Here is a 22,186-nt window from a genome sequence, read left to right as displayed (position 1 = left end):
ATGAGAAAAATGCTCTGACTAGGTCATTTGGGGTAGGGTAGTAAAGTGGACAATTTGTGCTGGACCTCAAACCAAAACATCCTAGTAACGTTTTTCTGCTCTCCACTCATGGCACAGCCTTAGATGAATATATTGCAAGGGGAAAACATGCTCTGTACTTAATTAGGGGCAGTGGGGGAATTGATATTTCCATATCCCTCCCTTTTCATTGTTACTAACATATATTTTGACACATAAACTTATAGGAGTTTAGTAGCAATCAATAGATGAATTTAGATGTAGTAGACTTATGAATTGCCAGAGCAGGAGGTAATATAAACCAAATGGTATTTATATTAAGCCTGGATGAAACTGGGAACCACAGAAAGAAGGCAGATCTGAGGAATGTTTACTAATCAAATTAACCAATCCTTGAGTGCAATGAGCACACTTGAATTTGTGGAGACTGCTTAGATCAGTGCTTATTGGGTCTGTGTGAAGTCCCTTCTTAATTGTCTCTAATGTGTGTTGTCAGGAAACAACAAAGATGGAAGAAATTCCTTCCCAGTCTCAAGGGACAGTCCCTTAGGGTACTGTCAAACAGCATCCAGAAGGCCAGAAAGGAGAGAGAGCAACCAGCCAAACTATAACTATTCAGTGGCTTCAAAGAAAATGTCCATATCCTTGCCAATGTGGTATTTTTCTTTTTGCAGTGAAAATTAGTGGAAAAAAATATCCAAAGCCATAACAAGAAATTTGAAAGACTTGGGGGAAGGGGATTATTCACATGCTTTAAATAGCAATTTGTTGATTTATTTCACTCTCAGGAGAAAAAAACATTTCCATGAATAGTTTCCCTTATTTCCAGAAAAGCCTTTATATATACTTCAAGTGTTTCAAAGACCTTATCTTGTACTCCCAACACAAACATTGTATTAAAAATAGTTTCAAAACTATTTAGTTGGTTAAAGTTTGTAGTACATGATCCTTGTCTACCATTTCTCATTTCTCTGCAGAGATTTTAACTAAAACAGATACAGAGTAACAGATTAATCCTGTTATTGAGAGGCTGACCTCAGATTCATGGCCTTCTGAATAATTTTAACCTGTGCCATATGTCCAGTTCCCTCAGCTAATTAGTTATTAGCTACTCATTGCTAGTAGTGTCTACACTGGAGGCTAGTGCCAACTCCCTTGGGCTGTCATTTAATATGAACGTCTTAGTCTTCCTCGCCCATAAAACAGAATTTATGTTACAGCTCTCCATAGAATTTATGCTGTAAGAGTTAACTAAATATAAAAATGTGTTTTTCAATGTGTGTGTGTGTGTGTGTGTGTGTGTGTGATGACAGGGCTGCAAACTATTGTTAAGATGGCCAACTTACCCTGGCCCTAAAGCCATTTTCCTAGAGCTACACTGTTACAAAAAATTTTTACGAGTTTACAAATGATCTATCACACAAGCAATTCAAAGGCTTATATTGTACTTTCAAAAAAAAAAAAACATGTCTTTGTAAGCATTCAGTCTAAGTTCAGATCTCTTTATACTTTTTGGAGCCAAGGATCATTGCTCCTAGTGTAGCATCATGATTAAAAACATGGGCTCCTCCGCTTACCAGTTCTGTGATATTGGGCAGGTTATAACCTCTCTATGTCTTACTTTCTCCATTTGAAAAATGGAGATAACAATATTACTTTCCTCACAGTATTGTTATGACTTATTGATTGGTGGATATCACTGACAAAAGGAGGCAAGAATAATTTCCAGATTTTTGCCAAGAAGAACCAGAAATATGGAATGCCATCAATTGAAATAGAAACCACAGGGATAAGAGAAAGCATAAAAGGAAGATCATAGTTAATTTACTAAGTTAGAGCTGCCTGTCAATTCTATTTGACATGAGGAAAGTTTAGTGTGGATTTGAAAATAAGCCCACAATTGAATAGGTTTTGGAGTCCATGTCCCTGAAATATTATACTGCATTGAATGACTCAGGGAATTTTGGCTTATTAAAGGTAGACTTTACTCTAGTACAACTTCTTAATTTGCCAGTTGAGAAAATGATTCTTTAGGTCACACTACCTGTGATAAAGTATCCTATTACATTGGTGACCCTCAATTAACCACACCCCCTGACAGTCACACATTTGTGTGGTCCGTCCCTTTGAATCTATGATTCACTATAATGAACAGATTTCAGCAAAAGCGACATTGTCCTACTTTCAGTTCTAAGCCTTATGATGACTTGGCGGCTTCTGCTTTGTGCTCTTGGAATCCCTAACCTCCACTAAGAAGTCTGGCTGTTCTGTAGGAGAGACTACATAAAGATGCTACATGGAGAAAGAAATGCAATGAGACAGCATGGAGAGAGAGAGAGTCCAGCTGACCCAGTGTCCCAATTTCAGATGACTTCTCCACCCCACCTCCCAATGAATGTGGCACACAAGTACCACCTGTAAGACTGGGCTTGACTGAGCGCAGCCAACCTACAGAATTAAAAGAGATACATAATTTTTTAAGTCACTAAGTTTTACCACTAAGTTTTAGGATGTTTATGTTATACAACAATAGCTTATCAAAACAATAGCAGAATCAGGACAAAAGTCTAAGTCTTCTGAGTTCTAAAACTAAGGACTTCTAGGGCAAGAAAATCATACTGTTAGATTTTACTCTTCCTTTTTTTTTAACTTCTTATTTTAGAGAGAGAAATAGTGTGAGCCAGAGAGACGGGCAGAGGGAAAGAGAGGGGGGGGGGGAGAGAGAGAGAGAGAGAGAGAGAGAGAGAGAGAGTCTTAAGCAGGCTCCACACTCAGCATGGAACCTGACACAGGGCTGGATCTCACAACCCTGGGATCGTGACCTGAGGCAAAATCCAGAGTCAGATGCTCAACAGACTGAGCCACCCAGGTGCCCATTAACTTTCAAAAGCTTAATAAAAAATGCAGAGTGAATAACTATACTTTTTTTATTCCCAGTTTGCTCAACTGCAAATTTGTATAATAGTTAACTTATTGACCAAAACATACTGTATATCCTGAGATTAATGAAAGTTATTTGTTATTCAGTCATAAGACAAGTCTATTTATCCATCCATCCACACATCCATTTATCTATTATCTATCCATCTATGGTTGGCTACCAAAGAAGTACACCGCAATCCCACATCAAATATCCATTTTATTCTGTTTCTTTCTGGGCCACAGGAAGTATAGAGGAGGTAGAACAAAAAAAGCCAAAATTTTGTCTTTTTTATCAGCACAAATTTAAGTCTTTATAATTCTCATTGGGGGGATATCAATGGCAGTAGTGTTTACTTTCACTGATGAATGTCAAAATTTTTTTATTGAATTTTAACTGTGTAGTGAATATAGTTGCTTGAGAAAAGTCACCGGGACTTCAAGACGATATTCGCAGTCTCCTGAAAATAAAGTACTCTATGAGTAGGCAGAGTTTAGACAATGACAACGTGCCAGGAGGCAACATTTATCTGGCATGCATCTTTAAGGTAAACCATCTTCTCCTATTTATTTATTTATTTATTTATTTATTTATGGTGTGCAGTTCTATATGTTTGTAGGTCCAATATTAGATATTACTGTAGAACAGCAGGATTCTTATTCATTCCTATATTAGAATTATATTTGTTTGTGAACTGCTCAGAAGTCTGTCTCGTGGCATCTGACAGCTTGACAAGGCTTGTTGCCATGGAAAACGTTTGTGATGTTATATAAATATATTCCTAGGTCATGAGTTGCCATGTATTTTTTGGACATTGAGGCTAAGACGGAAATGACTAAACACCTTTTTTAGAAGGGAAGAATAACATAGTAAACAAACAATAATAACAAATAATAAATATATGTGTATCCAGTAAACTGGTGTTCTATTTTCTTAAGAATTAGACTTATGTTCTAACAACCATTTTAGCTATAAAAGTTCATTTATTGCAAAGGCTTTTTCCCCCTTAAAATATTCTTATTACCAGTCATTTTGCAATATGAATGGTTCCACTATTAATAGACTGAGAGACAAGGGAGCTATTATTCTTGCTCTCTATCTGTTATTCCATTAAGTAAGACTGCCAACCTCTGACTGCTAGCAGCTCTATAATGAACCGTGTGCTCAAGCCACCGGGTATATCCTAAGTAAAAATTGTCCTCACATGTTGTTTTTGGTGCATATTATGACTAGACAGGAAAAAAGTACAACAACAAGATGCAAGGGGGAAACACTCAATTTAGGTTAGGATCTAAAATAGTCGTTTTCTTTGGAATTGATGGCAGGTGAAGAAGTGTTAGGGAAATGATGTGGAAAGTCATGGGTGAATGTCTCTGTAATTTGTCCCCTTCTTATGACTGATGCCCTTTGTGAGAGCTCCAGTGGTACCTACAATCTGACATCCACAAGCCTGTTATCCATCCCTGCTTTCTCTAACACACTATCATTTATTCAGCCAGTAATGAGACCTGCCAGATTCTTATGCCTGGGCAAACACTGACCTACCGTAGGAGTCACTGTTAGCCATCTTTACGATCACCACTGTAGCCTCTGCTGCTGTTCACCCCTCAAGTCAAATAATGGATTTACAAATACCACCTTTGTATGCCACAACATAGAGGGTATATGACCCTCTGAACCATAAGCATGGCATCTTTCCTTAAATGAATGCAAACGTGGCTTTCTACCAGAGTCTGGATCCCGTGATGGGTTGCAATCTATTGTGAGATATGCCACAAATGTTGTTACTACACACAGGTCCATACCTTTGCAAATGATTTTCTTTTGAAATGAATTTACAGGAATCCAGTTTGTTCTCTTAACAATATCACTCCTATTCACTTGAATGCCATTGTGCTTTCTTGAGTAGGAAGAAAAGAATGAAATTCAGCTATCTATCACCCTGAGTGTTGGATCTCATACTTACATTGTGCCACACAAAGCGACATCATCTTATGTGTATAAGAAGAAAAATAAACAAAGGTTGAGGGCAGAATGGTCGAGAAAATATAATCAGACACATATTTGATGTTTACCATTGCAGATCATTTTTACAAACATCATCTCCTTTGATTTTCCCCTAAACCTGGCAAGAGTGTAGGCAAGTGATATTTTAACCATTTTGCAGATGAGGAAATGGAGATTTAGAGAGATTTAAGGATTCTCTTAAGTTGCACATCATGTAAGTGATAGAGGTATGCTTCACACTAAATAGTAACACTTTGTTAGCAGTGCATGCAGGACCTAATATGCACAAAATTTGCTTTGGCATGCTTTCTCCATACTCGGCTGAGGACACGTTTTCATTAAGAAGTCCTCAACCCAGGATGGAGCCAGGAGAGGACTGACTGGGTGAAGACTAACTTCTCCCTGGCTTCTCTGGCTTCCTTCACCTCCTGCCGATGTTGCTGTCTGTGGGTGAGATGCCCTGCTGTTTTTTCTCTCTACATGCTTGGAACTTTCTTTGCACTGGAAACTGAAGGGACAGAAATAGGAGGAATCTGATGTCTTCCAAGCTAAGGAAAGCAACTCATTTTCTCTTTAAACACTGCACCTCTGACTAATTTTTGCTGTAATTTATCCAGGTAATGCTGTCTGCAGGAAAATGAAGCAAAAGTAGCATTCTCTGGAATTAACTCCATTCTCTAATTTACATCACAGATACAAACACAACTCATAAGGAGATGAAACAAATAGGTCCACATACACAATGAAATTCGAGAAAAATTTTTCTCACTTTTTCCACTTTAGTTAACATTGATGGTTTTGGCTTTCATTAAATATTGTTTTTAATTTTTTGAATTAAAAAGTCTAACTTATTTTTAGAAACTGAACAGTCCCAAGTATCCCCAGAGTCTTTGTGAAGAAGAACATTGTAAAATTATAATAAAATCTGAATTTACCCTGTGATTAAGCATATCGAAGTATTCTACCTCAGATGATACTACCCTTAAAATATTTGGTTTCTTCTACTTTAAACATATGTACAAACAATATATAGTCATTGATTAAACATACTGTATTTTCCAAAAAGCATTTCCTTTTCAGATAAGTAATTCCACTTATTCCAGACAGCAATAAAACTATTTATAAATAATCTAGTTTTTCTCCTTTCAGGAATGTCGTAGATTTGTACTCCCCACTCCTTTGAAGTTAAACATAGCCACGTGACTTGCTTTAAGTCAGAGGCTGATGTGGCATATATCATTGCCAGGCAGAAACATCTAACTGCTGGAGCAACGTTTCTTCTCGTAGCAATCGTGAAAGCATGAAAGTATGGCTTCCATCAGTATGAGGCCTCGAGTAAGAATCACTATGTTTTGATGATGATTTGGTACTACTGTAGCAGAGCCCAGCCTAGCCTGATCCATAGCATTTTACAGATGAGGACACGAAGGCTAAGAGAAATGAAGCGACTCACTTGAATTGACATAACAAAGTTGCAGACCAACTTTTCTGCTTCTTCTATTCTAGGTTTACAACTTCAATCCAAGCTCACATAGTAAGTCATCCAAATAATCTCAACATTTAGCAACACCTGATTTAATGTACATGCATTATTTGCCCACATACAACAGAACTGATTTTTTATTCAATTGGAAAATTAGATTAGTTAAAGGAATAGTGGTGTTGGATGTTAAAAGGAACAAAGACTAAATCAACTAACACAAGTCGTTTTATGAATAAGCAAATATGCTAAGTTGTGATGTTCTAAATATCTAGAATAGTGAGGTCTCTGGGTTAATTAAACCTTCTAGCTGTTTTGTTCAGGCAATCAGTAGGTGACCCCAAATACATAGTTCTACCTAAATACTTATGAAAGATTGAGAAGGAAATATCAGCCAAGAAGACAGTTCCTAGAAATATCGGTGACTAGATGAGACTTCTAACATAGTTGGTAAGAAGCTTAGAAATTTCACTTGTCGTTTACATTAATACCCATGGATCCCTGTCATATGGACATGCTGATCTATGTTCAAGTGAAAATGTGCTTTGCAAACAGGCTTTTGGTTGAAATATATTTTTGCAAGATTTTATGACTTGGCAGCCCGATTTCTTCTTTTATATTAAAGACATTTAAAAAAATGAATTTAATATCTTGGCCACTTCAAAGTCACACAAATTTCACACTCAGTTTTCACTTTGTGTTCGCTCTTGCTGGTGATGTTTTAATATCCCTTGTTTAACTACTTTTTATGTCGTTTATTTTTTGTATTTTTGCCAGCCTGTGTCCCATTTCCTTTAAGCTTTAATTAATGCCAATTACTTTATTTCTTTACCCGATGTTTTGCTCATTTCCTCCATAAGCTAATCTTTCAGGATTTATGGGAAATATATGATTTCTTATTCAAAATAGTCTTAGGAGAAATACTACTCAAACTTCATAGGAAGGAGGAAGCATTTTTTTTTTATAATATTCATTTTACTTATAAGTGGCAGAGTGGTCTTTCATGAGTCACTTAAACCTTCAATTCCTTAGTTTATCCATCTACTGAATATGAATAACTTCCATCTTCCTCATTTTAAACTCAAAGAATATTTTGAGAGAAATGAAATTGTTTTTCTAAAACCCTTTCTGTCTTATAAAAAGAACTAGATATATTTAAGACATATGAATTGGATCCATATATATTTGGAACAATTGCATTTAAAACAATTACACTATAACATTTGGAATGAGCTATCATATTCAATAGAGTTAGAATTTCCAGGTATCACAATAAATCACAGGTTGGCTTAAAAAACAACTTTATCAGACCCACATCGTTTTAGACATTCTGTCTGAAAACAAAAACAAAAACAACAAGCCCAGATATTCTGTTATTTTTTTCCAGATAATCAGAACAAAAAAAAAAAAGGAACTTGATTAATTGAATTATGTATCATGTTATTCACTGTTTCTGGAAGTATTCTTGGTATTAAAAAGAGCTAATAGCTCTTACAGTGCTTACTGTATTTCAATTCCTATATGGATGTTTATTACCTTATCTCATTTATTGCAATTTTCTCACAACAACCAAGTGAACTAGGTGTTTTCTTTTTCTTATCCCCATCTAACACACTCAGAAACAGCCTTAAGATGTTAATCAATTAGTTCAAGGTTACAGAGCTAGTAATCAGCAGAACTCAGATTTGAAGATGGAAGTCTAACTCGAGTCCATACTTGAGCCACTACTATGTAACCTTTTGTGATTATTGATCAAATTATTTTACAAAACTGGTGGAAAGACTCCAGATTAATAGACAAAATAGAAAGCAATATGGAAGATCTCTACCTCAGAAATTTCATCCACCAGACTAGAAGAATGTGGAGGTGGAGGAACCTGAATTAGATCAGGAAGAAGTGAGTGATGAGACTATCAGGAAATCTCTGAACCACATCTGGTTTCATGGAGTGAAGATTCGTAGGAACATTACAATTTAGTTAGAACACTTTAAAAACTGTCATGTGACAAGGCAAAGAGGCTGACTCTGAGTTGATCCAAAGATACAAATAAGGGCCCTTCAATAAAAGTTACAGTGTGGAGACAGATTTGGGGTTAATCTGTTAATCAGCATTATTCTATGAATGTTGTATCATGCATAGTTCTCCTGGAGTATAGTTTATAAACAGAGCACCAGAAGATAACCCCTATTAGAAGTCTCTCTGATTTGTTTCCAGTGAACAATTGTGCCTCTGGTAGTGGTTGTTGGGGGAACTTTTAAAGAGCTATGAGCAACACTGGCAGTGGGAAGAAATCACAACTGAAATCTATCAGAAAGACTTCCATAGAACTTTACACGTCCAGCACCCTTGATGTGCATATGCAGATAAAACATGCAGTGAACTGTCACTCCCTCTAATTCAAATAACATTATTTGATGTGTTCTCAATTACAGATGAATGTTGATGAATTGTTTCAAATAAGAAAGCTGATGTCAGCCTTCTATCAGATTTACTGAAACAGACAAGCATAAATTATTTATATATATATAAATATGTATAAGTATATATTACTTTTTTTCCCCTCCAAAATCATCTAATCATTTGGAAGTTGAAAGTTTTTAGACTGGAAATCCTATGCAGTCAGGAGGAATTCTGTATTTATTGTTGAATTTTCAACACCTACCATGGAATCTCCCACGAAACAAGTCCACAATAAATAAATAGTTATCGAGTGAATCACAGTAAACGCAATAATCGTTTCCAGGAATTGTGTTAAAATGATTAAGAATGAGTTGTAATTATTTCAGTTTCAGGACTTCTGGAAATATAGTTAATCATTCCTGTTGCAATATGCTTTGACTCCAAAGACTTGAGATTAGAATTTAAGAAAATTGGAGGGGCTCCTGAGTGGCTCAGTTGGTTAAGCATCCTACTCTTCCACTCAGGTCATGATCTCACCATTCATGAGACTGAGATCCACATCAGATTCTCTCTCTCTCCCTCTCTTGTCCCTCCCCACCCCCTTCTCGAAATTAATAAACTTAAAAAATTTTAAGAAAATTGGAGATAAGTGGTCTAGACAGTTCTAGTTATAACAGTGGAGTAACTCATCTATTCTAAAGAAAGACTTCTTTTACAGTTAGACTTGAGCTTAGTTGTATTTCCAGAAAGCTCTATTTTCATAAAAAGAGGTTTGTATGCACTGAGACTGAAACAGAGCATGGCAATACCAGTGAGCAGACTTCTGGATTTAGCAGCTTTCTGAAAAATTAAGAACACAGAACCAGACAGCCTGCAGGATATACCACTGAGAAAACTTTCATTATATTTAAACAATTGAATGTCAATGCTAATAACTGATTCCTGCTGGGTTCCATTCTTTCCAAACAAAAAGGAAACCATTTATTCACACTATAATGTGTCCTTCATGCATTGTGTTAATGTGTTGCAGATGATGTTGTCAAGAAAGGTTTCTGACCCTGGAACAACTACTGAAGGACTTGGAGTTGGTTATCCTCCATTTATTCTATTCCTTTCCTGGAACGCTTGCTGTGTTCCTCACCACTGAATAAAGCGTGTGCATAATAGAATGAAACCTACTGCCATAAAGGGAAGTGAAGGGCTGTAGTTGGTGGTGTAACTGCTAATGGTACGAAAAGTTCTCCTCACTCTCTCTTCCATCTCACTTGTGGACACATTCTGTGTTAGAAAATGAAACATTCTATGTCTCATTCATATGAAAGCAGGATAATTATAAATGAAAATATTCCTTAACTCGCATTATTTCTGCTTTAAATGTTATAAATAAGAAAACGCTGCAAAAAATCCCAAGAGCGTTAAATACTGCCTCGTACGTTGTTCGGTTGGTTGCAAACTTTTTCATAGTTTAATATATTTAGCCACTGAATGGTAAAAAGCTAAAAGAAAAAATTCGAGTGAAGCAACTAGAGCAGTTTAGACCCCTATGACCTACCGCCTATATTGTGAAAGGGACAGAACATCCTCATGAAACCCCAAGACTTCCCCCTTTATTTCTTTGAGAAAATAAACAAATTAATCAGTCAAAACTGAATTATTGAATTCTCTACCAGCCTCATAGATGCGTAGCACCACACCAAATCTGGGCAAGCCATGCCAAGATAAATACCTTCATTTGTTTTAAAATTAACCCCACTGCTCTAATAATGTAATTTTACAGAATACATAAACCCAAATCAGTGATTGATTTTCAAGCACGTGAATTTAAAAGCTTTGATTGAAAATGTTCTAAAGATTTTTAATCTCTTTTTCTTTCTGCCTATAACAGTAAAACTGAAAATAAGCACTTATACAACCTGGCCAAATATTTAGATAAAGAATGAGTTCGTAACCAGCAATATCTTAAAATGTGTTTGAGTTATTCTATATGCTACTTAAATAGTTAAACTGTCAGCCTGGGATTTTGTATATATTCCTCATTAGGTTGCCTCAAAGACCCCAGGGTAGGTATATCTGCATTTTAAAATTTTGTATTTTTCCATGGTTTATATACCCATAAAATGCCTTGAGAACTTTATGAGGGATGTTACATTAATATGTGTTATTATAAATATGATTTAAATATCTAAAGCATTACAGAGTGATTACTGTTCAATAAGGCAGCGTGCATAAAAGGGTTATCTCCACACTGTGCTTAGGTTTCTACAATATAATATAATGAATTGTTCAATATAGTTTGCATGCTATTTGTCTCTGTTTCTTCGTAGGCTCGAGGGAAGCTGATGTGCAATCCTCTAACAAGGCGATCATAAATTGCAGAACAATAAACAGCCCTTGAGATTTTTAGATAGTATGTGGTTAGCATGCAATCCATCTTGGGAAACTTGATTTAATACCTCAAAGGAACATCTCTGACAATGCTCAACATTGTTTTAAACTGCTGCTAAATCAATTAGTACATCTGAGAATCCTAATGTCTCTGCCTCTTTCATAGCCCATCCCAAGAACTCTGGCTGGTGATTTTGTAAAGCAAAAGATTTAGGGAGCCACTGCCTGGATGCACTTGGGTTCCCTGGAAAACATTAAAGATAATCCTGCATGAAAGGAGGGATGAGCCAGCCTCCCTAAATCATCATGATCAATGAGGGTGTCACCTTCAAAATTCATTTCAATTTTTCTGAATTACCTGTAGCCAAGAAGAATAAATTTCGATAAAAGGTAACTATTATTCTAAAGTCAAGACTATGAAGTTAAATACCCCCATGTACAAAAAAAGATCTTCTTTTGCCTTAATTTACACATTTCTTTTGGTGTATGCAATGCATCTTGTAACTATATTTGTATTATATTGGAAGATCTTCAGACATTCATAGATATTATCTAATCCTCACACATTTATTAACTTGTAAAGTAGAAACAAAGTTAAAAATCAACAATAAACAAAACCCTCCCAGTGGAAAAAGAGATAACGTTGACAATTTCTTAGTTCATGATAGACTACTCAATCTTTTTTTTTTTTTTTTTTTTTTTTTACTGCACTAAATGTAATAATCAATTACATTTACAATTGCTTGACAAGGAGGCAGATTATGACCTGCTCTCAAATTTTGTGGTACTTTCTCCTTTTCTTAAATGGTTTCTTTTTATTGTTTCACATTAATTTATTTAAGACAATTCTCAGGCGATCCCTTGTCTTTCTTTCCATCTTTTGTTATGGTGCAATAGTCTTGCCTTTTCAGTATCTCGCAGACCAGTCTGGTTCCTGTCCCCTGCAGGGTGAAATCACAGACTGTGGGCTAAGAGAGCCCTTCACCATACCCCTCAACCATGCTACTAGCTCTTTTCTTCTAAAGCAAGTTCACTCATGCCAACAAGACACAAAGTAAAATGAAACAAAGCAGGTAATCTGTCCAATTAAAACTTCTTTCCTTTTTCCTTACACAATGCTAACTCGGTGTTTTACTTGATTTTTTTTAATCAGAAGCCTGTTGTGATGATGTATAAACACAACCAATGTTTTCCTCAGCCGAAGGTTAGTTTCTTCCAACAAAGCAGAAATTTATATATATATATATATATATATATATATATATATTATTTCCTTCAAAGATGCACAGGGTGTGATTTTCTGGAAGTCATCTAAACTTAATATTGACTCCCCTGTATGATGGTAATTTTTCCACATCATATGCAATGGGAACCCAAGGGTGAAGGCTTTTTTCTCCCCTCTCGAAATAACTGAACTAGTATTTAAATAGCTTGATTCATAATTTACAGCCAGGATGAAGCCCATTTTCCTAACCCATAAGAGCTATGGACATTGTTACATTTCACTGTTTTAGAATGTTATTTCTAGAGAAAGTGAGAAATAATTAAATAATTTCTAAATTACGTACATCTCTTGCTTTGTTCTATTGCTCCTTTTTGGTGTCATTAGCATCTTTGAATAATAGATGACAATATAACTGACAATAATTGTTTGTGTGTCTTTAAAATTTATTACTCTCATATGTATATTTGTTTGGTCTCACTACAATGCTATATTGCAGTTTGGCAGATATTATCTTCATTTTATGTAAGTAAAAATGGAGGTCTAAAGTGAAAAGGCAGCCAAAGGAATGGGGAAAAGCCAATGCCAAAATCAAGCAATTTAAATATTTTAATAACTTTTGTAGTGTTTTGATTGGAAAAGAGACTTATAGTAAAAATTAAGAGACCGTTTTGGTATTAGGTGTCACCAAAAAAATTATCCAAGAGTTCATTCTCACACTTTCTCTCTTTGTCCTCTTAGGTATCAATGAAACTTTACTTTATTACATATTGGCGCTTGACAAACACAGCTGTATTTAGTTTAGTATTTAGTATAAGACACAATTCTGATCACAGAATTGGTTTCAGTAAGCCCTACTCCCATGTTATCTTTCATGGAACCTAAATAATATGCTCCTTTCAGTCAAACTTTACACTGATTTCAACATCTAACAGATTCGCCACACAGCATGGCCTCAGTAGTTAGTACCTGTTTCGTTGATTATTACAGAAACCCCTCCTGTTCAAAACATGAATTCCCAAGATATAAGGGGGGAAATGACATGGTAGAGCTTCATTTGTCCTTCCCTTGTATAGTGATTCTATTCAACTGTCTTTTCTACAATTTTCTCCTTTCTCCTCATTCAGACATACCTCTGTACCACAGTCTGACCACATTTTTAGGTAATCAGAGGTTTATGGCTCAGTTTTAAGGTTATTCTGGTCCAGTATTATAGTTTCCCAAAGATTCAGGACACCATATGACTATTCCTTTTCTTGTTAGTGTCTTTATCATAAACTGAAAGCAAAAAGGTGTTGAATTGAAATAAGACTGTGACTTCTAAAGAGCTTTCCCAAAAAGCATGGTTGAAAGATATAGTCCAAACTCTATACACCATTAACACTAGCAGTCAAGAGTTTTATGTACTCATATCTTTAAAAACGCTTGATATCTACTCATTTACAGGAGGCTATTACTAAACAAACATTTCTTGGGCATTTTGTATGTGCTAGTTGCACTTAGCAATAAAAAGTGGAGACAACACAGAATGCTCTAATACAAGGTAACATATTATATTAAGTATTATAAAAGGCATTAGTTCAAAGTAAGTAGCTATGCTAAGAAAAACAGAGAAAATTAATTATCTGGGAGAATCTAGGGAGGCCTTATAGGATGAGCAGCTTTTGAGCTTTGTGTTGATTGTATTAGATTGTAGAGAGATGTGAATACTAAGCTAAGACATTGACTTTATTCTATAAAGGAGTCATCATTCACTTTTAAAGCCAGACAATGACAGGATCCAAAACCTTGATTCATAATTTTTAGATTATTCTTTAATTGCTTTCTGGCTCTTCCAACCATTTGATATTTACATGATGATCTTTTATTATCCCATAAAGGGAAATTTCTGATTCCTTGACTTACCTTTGAAGTAAAAACTGGAACTTGAGGGGTGCCTGGGTGGCTCAGTCGGTTGAGCATCCAACTCTTGATTTTGACTCAGGCAATGATCCCAGAGTCATGGGATTGAGACCTGTGTCAGGCTCTGCTGAGAGTAAAGACTGCTTGGGATTTTTTCTCTCTCCTTCTGTCCCTCTCACCCACTTGTGCTCTCTTTATAATATAATAAATAATATAATATAATATAATATAATATAATATATAATATAATATAAATCTCTTTATATATAATTATAACTATAACTATATATATAACTATACCAGATATATAACTATATATATAACTATATATATAACTATACCAGATATATAACTATATATATAACTATATATATAACTATATATATAACTATATGTAAACTGGAACTTGAAAATCAAAGTAACCTCAGGATGCTTTAAAAAAGCAATCCCTTCAGGGGTACCTGGATGGCTCAGTCGGTTAAGCATCTGACTTTGGCTCAGGTCATGATCTCACAGTTCATGAGTTCAAGCCCCGCATCGGGCCTGTGCTGACAGCTCAGAGCCTGGAGCCTGTTTCAGATTCTGTGTCTCCCTCTCTCTCTGCTCCTCCCCTCCTCATGTTCTGTCTCTCTTTCTTTCCTTCAAAAATAAATAAAACCATTACAAAAATTTTTTTTAAAGAAAGCAATGCCTTCAAAAGCATTTAAAATTAGTTCCATTTAAGTAAATGGTTTTTAAAAATGGGCCTCAATAAAAGTTTTGAAAACAATAGATATATTGATCTTAAAATTTCTTGTCATCTTCATTGACCTCCACATGGAAACCTTTCACCAGTTCATTTTTCTCAGGTACTTGACACTCTTCTCAGGATGTTGTTATATTAATTACTTTATTCTTACTCCAAACATTTTCTGAACTTTTTAGGTTCCAAGTCCTATGCCAGGTGTGGAGGATAGAATAAGGAATGTGCATGACTAGTCTTATATGATCACAGTTTTTAAGTAGGATTTTCCTAAAATGAAAATTCTTGAAGGCAAGAAACTTGTCTTATACATTTGTCTCCCCAAACAATTATGAGTTCTATGATAAGTTACCTAACTTCTCTGAGTCTCATATTGACCTTTCATAGGGTCATTTTGGGGATTAAATGAGTTAGTGTACCTAAAACTCATCATAAACACTCAAATCCTATATTTATTGCACAAAATAGATATTCTATTGAAATTTAGTGAATGAATAACTAATTTAATTGGGGCTTTTCTTTGCATTTTCCAGATTGAAAATTAACTTCTTACTTACCAAACTCACTTTATAATAAAAGACAACTCGATGATCTGATATTTCATTGATCTAAAATGCAGATATGTTGCAATCGTTGCAGAAGTTGACTTGGCTTAAAAACAGTTATGTTGTCTTCATGAAATCATACTTTGTGGCTTTATCTCCATATGTCACTTCTAAGCTCCAGCAAGAAAATAATGATGGGTAACATCACAGTAAAAGTGACTGTCGCTTCTATTCCTTATCTTATTTTCAAGAATTCTACTTGTAGCAGGATTTGATGCCATATGGAGATATGCTTCCTTGCTATCAGAATATGGACCTGTGGTATTGTACAAAACTCTTTTCCTCATTAAGGACATACAAAAATCTAAAAGTAAATCTTCTGATCTTTCATCCTTCACTTTTTAGCAAACCTCTGGAGACAATTGGCCAGCCATCCAGTTCAGGTGTGGAAAGTGAAATGGAAGTTTTCAGAGGGCAAAGCAGAAAGGCAGAAAGTCATGTTTATAGGATTGGAGTCAAAGCCAGAGGGAGGCCAAGAACTTGTTAGGAAGATTTGATCTTCATCTTTTTACATTATGGGTTAGTCCTGGAGTCCTGGACCTCCACCCCTAACCTCTAAGAGTAGTGAGATAGCTGGTCACAGTCAACTGGTCTGTTGCTGTGGTATAAGAACTTGGAATAGCAGCAAAAGCAAGAGGCAGGAAGTGGTGTAGATTGGCAAGTCTTGCCCTTCCTCAAAGCCCGGCATCTATACAAATATGTGACTCCTTGGAAGAATAGTCTTTTTTATAGTTTTTTATTTCATTGGCACTGAAACTCATGCTCCCAGATACCTCTTCACTTGTCTTGCCATCATGCCGAAAAACTACATGGTACTTATATTCTTAACATAATGGACAGGTAGTCTGAGCAGAACATCAGATAAAGACATTTAGAACCACTCAAATTTTAAATCCAGTCAATTTGTCAGTTTAGTTTTGTTTTCCAGTAGAATTCTAAAAGTTTTAGACATGAAACTGACAAGTTCTGATGTGGGGCGCTCTCCTTGAGGAAGATAAGAACAATATCTGGATCACTAAACTGTCCATGAAGAATACTCTAAGAGTGATCACTAAGAGGGAAGAGTGTGCACAGGAAGTGATGGGAGATGCTGAAGACAAACTTCATCACTTTACCAAATTGCCCAGAGGTTTCCTCTGCTCTTTAGCTTACTGACAGAAATGATGGTGGAACTGTATTATTTTAGCACTATGGCTTCAAGCTTTTAATGGACAGTAAATAATTCTGGGATTCTTAATTTTATGAGATGGCTCATGTCTTTGTGCTATTCAGATAAAAAGATTCAATTCCAAAATAGAAATATTAAATATCTATCTCTTAAAATGAAACCCAATTAAGATTATCATTTGATTTTTCCTAATTTTGTCCATATAACCTAAGGAATATTCTAGGAAAAAAAGGCAACTCTATCTTCAACGTAAAAGCACAGATCCTTGCAATTCTCAATACTGTTATTCATTTTCTATTTTTTTTTTTGAGTCCTTAGAAGCCTTGGTTGGTTTTTGTTTGTTTTTGTTGTTTAAAACATTTTCAGAATATTCTCTAAGTGGTGAGACTTGATTAAGGCAAACTCTGCCTCCATTCTCATTGGGTTCTGGTAGATTTGATAAAAGCAAATGTTGTTATTGCAGAGAAAATTCATAGCTTAATTTCAGAAGATACAAAACTTATCACCCTTTTGACCAAGTTTTATCAAATGAAGAATGGAGCTGTAGGCTGACTTGAGAGTAACATTTATATCTGAGCTTGGATTTTTAGAGAGCCTACAGATATTGTGAGTTAAATCAAATAATTTATCTGCAGTCTGAATATTCTATTTATAAGAGTTCCAGAACATTTTTTTTCCCTGTACTCTTCTTTTCCCTTCAGAAATCCATATGGTCATGATCTCAAGAAATATAGATGGATAGACAGACATAAATATAGATAATTTTCTTTTGCATATATAATTTTTTTCCTCAAAATATCTTGATCTGATTTAACTGGTATTGGGAGAGGGCTGAGACACTTCCCATCCCCAGACAGCTGTGAAATAATTGTTAATGTTTTGTTAAATTTGAAATATTTCCTTGTTTTCACTCTTTCTTTCAGATTGTTTGATCTTTCACCTATATCAAATATCTTGTTAGATTTAAGGTTTTAGAAAGAGCTTTTACCTCTTCCATTTTTAAACTAACATGAATCCATTTATTCAAGGGAATTTTATAGAATACAGAAGTTGAAAGAATACTTATAAAACAGCATTGTGAAATAAGAGCAGGGACATTAAACTGTTAACTTTATTGATTGACTATGTAAAGCATTCTAAGCTCACTCAGAGAGAAGCACTGAGGGGCTAAGTTCATCGCAGGGCAATTAAACAGAAATTTCATGCAATGTGAACTCAGCTTTCAACATAGAATTAAAGGGCTTCACAATCATACATAGCAGCTTGCACTAAGGGTATAAAATATAGAAATACGTGCATCTGCAAAAATAAAAAAAACAATATGCTTAAATTAAATCTGATATCTCATTTAGAATTTTCCAACTCTGGGTCTCAGGAAGGAATTATAACATTCAGAAAACATAAAATACAGGTATACATAATCACCACTCTATGAACACCTACATAAAATCATATTGCAATCTCTTCTATTAATTACCAAAATGATTAGTTTCCTTATTTTAAGAAAGAAGTTGATAGCAGATTTCCAAAAACAAAAACAAATACCCCCCCCAAACTAGACACATAGAAAAAAATCAACATGATAAGTTCTTACACATTAACACATAATTATAAGCACATAAGGATTCTAACAACATAAGATATAGAATATATAAATATAGTAAGCTTCTCTGTCTTGATAAGAAGCTGGAAGTATCGTTTCAAAGACAACACATATCCATGAGACATTGAGATAACATGTCCAAGGGTTAAATTAAGGACTAAGCTCATAAATGGGGTAGAAACTATGCATTCCAACAATAAAGATTCTACTATAGATGATTTTTTTCCTCGTTTCTTCTTTCTATCATGACATATCCCTGTTGCATATTTTCCTGCTTTTTTTTCTTTCCGTGTAGCCTTTCTCACTTGATATATTTGGGGGTTTACACTCTCCCTCCTCCTCTCTCCCTTTTGGTTACATGTGGTATCTGCAGATGCAGCCCACACCGTTCTCTCTATGAACATCCACTGATAGACAGGTGCAGAGATTGATCACGGCTCCGTAACAGTGCTGGAAATGGCCGCCAGTTGTGAAGAAGAATAACAACTGGCAGCCATTCTGATTGGTGCTGGCACTGAGTCTTTCTTATGAGATCCAAATGCCTTGAGAACCAAATGTTCCTGGGATTCAGGCTTTCTGCAGCCAACAAAGCTTAGGTCAAAAAGCTAATTGGCTACCTGAAACTTTACTTAGATATCTTCAAGAGAAACAAAAAGTGTTGTTTCTGCTAACTCACATATGCATATACCAAGGAGCGATGGCTAAACAGATAGATGATAAAAAGCCAACGCTTCTTTGAAAGAGCTTTTCTTTCAAGGTAGGGTGAGGAAAGGTATTTGAAATAACAATGCAAAACACATTTTCTATAGAAATCTGCACCAAACTGTTATTTCTTACATTCACCATGTAATTATGCCTTTGGTGATATAAAATCTTCTCCATTATAATTGTTTAAAGCTGAATGGGTCTAAAAAAGAAGAAAGAAAGAAAGAAAGAAAGAAAGAAAGAAAGAAAGAAAGAAAGAAAGAAGCTCTCCTTTTTAGAGGAGAGTTAGTGTGATTCAAATAGAATCACAACTCCACTCCAATAAAACACTAAGTCCTAAGCCTTCTATATCATTGACTATGTGAATACATTGGTATTCTCTCTCCTTTGCCCCTCGCTCAAATGCCAGGGCCACTGTAGGGCACAGCACAAAGAGTGAGACGGTACTGTGGCATTCTGATTACACTGTAACAAAAACATTTTCCTAAACAGTCTTTTACTAGTGGACAGTTCAGTGAGAGAGGGAACTGGGAGGCAGAACCTCCTGGACACTGTCATTAATGAACATCCAGTCGACATTGACCTCTGTGTAGTGCTGCTCTGGACACCATACAGAGCAGTTCACAGAGGCACACCCTGCTGCTCTTTAAAGTTTACAATTGAAAACAGATGACAATAGACTAGGAAAACTGATAACAAGCCACTGTAAGATTATATGCTGAAATTAAATCATAAAGGGAACAGAAAGGAAAAAAATTAAGCATTATAATGTACAATAGATTAAGACACAGAGTTATTCTATGCCATTCATTGGAAAGAATCTTCCTTTTTATTTAACAAGGAAAAAATGTGTTATCAGGAGCTAGAGCTTGAACAGGTCTTTATGTAAAAGAATCAGATGAATGATGTTGGCAAACAGTGCACTAGATGCCGGGATCATAAACTCACCATGTTAAGCATTGTATAAGGGGACAGTAGACAAACTGACATTGGCCAAATGGAGGGCATGGACTAAAGCCCTGGGGAGAAAAGAGACTATAGCTACATACCACTTGATGCAAAATTAAAGCTCAATCTTTGTTTGCTCCAGAGTTTTATTATACTGTAACATGAATGAGTATGTCTGTAGCATATGGTTATTTCGCACCTTGAAGCTAGGCAACTGTCTGGTGCTGATTTGCCATTCTGCCTCAGGGTGGCATATGTAAGGGTGGATACTCGGAATTGAATTGGACCACTCTCTTTAGCAGTGCTTCCGTGCTAGGCCACAGAAGTGAGAAGGAAAGAATATAAAAACCACAAGAGGAAAGAACATTGATTCCTTTGATTTCTTTTTTCTATTTTTATTCTTAGAGTTAATTGCAGTTTCATTAATGCTTTGTTTCTGTATATGAATAACACTAGGATCCCCTGAACTCATTTCTATTTATTTTCAGTGTGACTTGATTTGAGCTAATGTGAATTTTTATTCTGAAAAGGGAATCCTTTTCCCCAGATAACCAACCATTATGAATATTATCCAGCACATTTTAAGACAATTCAGTTTGACCAGCAACAGTACAACTCCTGAATAAACGAAACCCAAATGCATAATTGTAGGAAGCCATTTACCTAGTTAATAGTGCCTTGAACCCTATCACAGCACGAGATCATCGTTTGTAAAAGTCTGTTTCCAAGTTCTGAGACCCCGTGAACACCGAAGCAGTCTAGACAAGAATGCTCAAAAACAGGTTAAATGGATTCCGAAAAAAGGTTACAGAAAATATTTCACTATTTTACCTGGAAAGAGAAAATTAAAGAGAAACTGCAAAGTCCAGCCTGTATCTAATTGAGAAATATGGTTGGTTTGTACATGTAAGCATGTCAGTTTGCATGTCAGTTTACATGTAAGGGAGGACCTTACAGTAGGAATGCACTACTGAGGAGTTTAGATTTGCAACAAGGGCACTCTTTAACACTGGACTGGAGCAACTTGGTTAATGCAGAAATGCACCGGTCTGAGAAGGCAGGGGCTTGATTCAGATGGTCTCTTCCAAGCCTGTCATTAGATGGAACTTTTTGACTAACGCATGTGTAAGATGACATGAAACGATGAGGTGTTGCTGTAAATCTTTATTAGTGAAAGCACATTTATTATAAAGAACCAAGTGGGTGAATAAGTCACCCCCTTCTGACTCAAATCTGGTATTATCTCTTCTACCACAAATTCAGATTCACTTTCCTTTCATCAGAATTTTCTCGGGAAAATTCAAGGATAATAAAGAACTGTGTATTTGGTTCACTACTCATATCTTTTCTCATTATTGTGCTTCTTTCACTTGGTTAGTAGAATCTTTTTTTTTATCAATATAAACAGGACTTTTTTTTTAAGATTTCCATTTTCATAGTGTCATTACTGACAGTGACAGCTGCCTAACAGTCATGTGAAATATATAATTGCCTAAGGAAGAACATTCCACAACCAATTCTTTCCCTTTTTATATTAAAAAGAAGTTAGACAGGCTTGCTAAGCCTCAGGCTTCTGAACTTTATGTCAGTTCAGGAATTCTTTTTATTTTCCAGATATTGTATTCATATATTTTTCTGCATATATCAAATGATTTTCTCTGGAATAAGTTTAGCAATATATTTTTCTGCTTTGTCCCAGAAATCTCCTTTGGCACTTGTTCTAGATCTTTCTCTATAGCACCACTCACAGGTCCAAAAGACAGAAATAATTTACACCTTACTTAATGTGTCTCTGTTAATAGTATAAACTTCTTCTCAAATTTTAAATATTATCTAATCTGCTTTCCAAATTTTGAGTTTCAATTTAATAGAGGGTTTTAAATTAAAAAAAGATGAATTACAGCACCTATACTTTTTTTTTCTGTTGATGTTTTATTTTCTCACTGTTTGCTAATAAGAACCATCCTTCAAGGCACACTCCCAATTACATTAACATTCCTTCACTGCCCCTCTCTGTACCCCTTTTATCTTATCAAAAAACTCTCATTCGGGACTAAAAAAAATAGCTGAACTTTTTATGA

Source organism: Prionailurus bengalensis, chromosome B4, assembly GCF_016509475.1.
Source record: "Prionailurus bengalensis isolate Pbe53 chromosome B4, Fcat_Pben_1.1_paternal_pri, whole genome shotgun sequence".
NCBI lineage: Eukaryota > Metazoa > Chordata > Mammalia > Carnivora > Felidae > Prionailurus > Prionailurus bengalensis.
The sequence above is the reverse complement of the archived record's forward strand: the minus strand, read 5'-3'. Positions refer to the sequence as shown.